Raw genomic sequence first — 1656 nt, 5'->3', positions numbered from 1 at the left:
GCGGCAGATGCCAGAGGCTGCCTCTGCTCAGACTCCCTCATCGTCCTCACAAACCAGGACGCTCGTCCAGGGTGGGACCTCCCAGTTCGACCGCGTGGTGGTGGAGCGGTGTGTGCGACATCGCCTGCCTGAGCTTGAAGAGTGGAGCGAGGGACGTGGTCTGCACCTGGCAGCTGACGGGCTCTGTGCGGAGAAGGCCTCTGCGAGGCGCAGCCTGCCCCGCAGTGTCCTAGCTGGCCTCCTACCCCACAGAGCTCTAGACCCTGTGGTGTCCTAGCCGGTCTCCGACCTCTGGCTGGAGTGTCCCAGCCGGCCTCCGACCTCTGGCTGGATTGTCTGAGGCCGCGGGGCTCATTTCTGCGCTCCCGTAGACAGAGCACCAGAAGCACAGCCTTTTCATTGTCCCCCACCCTCGCAGCACAGCCTCTGCTTAATGACTGGTCTGTAGAAAATATGTTCGGACCGAACTTTACTGTTGCAGGGCCAGGCGAATGATCTTAATGGTGAAATTGTTAGTGTTTCCACATTTTTTCCTGTAAATGTATAAACTCTTCTAAGAATAACATACATGTCTTATTCTTTTTAGCTCCTAGCTTAGGAACTATTCAGAAAATACGTAGTAAATTGTAGACTTATAGTTATTTATTTATTTTTAACTGGTTTCATATACTATTTCTTTAGGCTCTCTTGGCAAAAAAATTCTGAATATATTTGGTTTCTCTACACGTTGACTAAACTCTTATACCCTTCACCAACAGCAAACGTTTATTTCATGTCATGCTGAACATTCACCCTGGCTGGGGTGAGCTGCGTCTGAGGACAGCGTAGTTAACAGTGGTATCGACAGGGGAGAGCGTTCACTATCAGTCCGGGGCGGTCATTTGTAGATCATTCCACGTTTCTCCCCTCTCAGAACTTGTCCTTATTTTGGAGCCGAAACTAAAAGAAGTCCCATCTTTGATTGCTAGAAATAAAGCCATGTGTCATTTCTTACCATTGTTTGGGTTTGTAGTGCATGTACGATGATTTTAATATTCTGTCCCTTTTTAGACAGGTGCTCTAGTCCACAGCTACAGGGGAACAGGTGGAATCTTCGAGGTTTGCTGGAATGCAGCGGGAGACAAAGTTGGAGCCAGTGCATCCGATGGTTCAGTAAGTCTAGTAGAATGTTCCAGAGGGGTGTGCGTGCGTGTGTGCGTGTGTGTGCGTGCGCAGATCTGGAATGTGGCTTCCTGTGGTAGTGACTACCAATGTGTTCTTTTCAAAATAAGTTTTATGACGTATTCTTTTTTTCTGAACGTGCTATTTTACTGTCCTGAAGTAATACAACGTTTAGACTCTCTGCTGACAGAGACTTTGTAATCAAGCTGTAGACATTAATTTAGATTTTTATATGTGCCTTCATTAGCGAAATTAAGTCCAGCAGAGTACCCCTTTGAGTTTTCAATGCCTGTTTTGACCTTCTCACCAATGAAGAGTGTGGAGTGCAGGGGAAGGCGGATGTGGGCAGTTGATCTCTGCTCTGAAGGGGGCGTAATCCTGAGAGGTTTCAGGGTGCGCTTGCAGACTTGCTAATGATGGCTGTTGAGGCTCTCAAAGCACAGGGAAGATGGAAAGAGCATTGCCATTAGCCGTTTCCTGAAAGCTCAGCGTCGT

The 1656-nt window shown here is 48.1% G+C and overlaps 1 protein-coding gene across 3 annotated transcripts in view; it reads left to right on the top strand.

The window, feature by feature from the left end:
* LOC102478422 (TBL1X/Y related 1) overlaps positions 1 to 1656 on the top strand; it is a 67030-nt gene that overhangs the window by 64398 nt on the left and 976 nt on the right. The window lies entirely within an intron of this gene.

Source organism: Tupaia chinensis, unplaced genomic scaffold, assembly GCF_000334495.1.
Source record: "Tupaia chinensis unplaced genomic scaffold, TupChi_1.0 Scaffold143985_1, whole genome shotgun sequence".
In the NCBI taxonomy this organism is placed as follows: domain Eukaryota; kingdom Metazoa; phylum Chordata; class Mammalia; order Scandentia; family Tupaiidae; genus Tupaia; species Tupaia belangeri.
The sequence above is the reverse complement of the archived record's forward strand: the minus strand, read 5'-3'. Positions and strand labels throughout refer to the sequence as shown.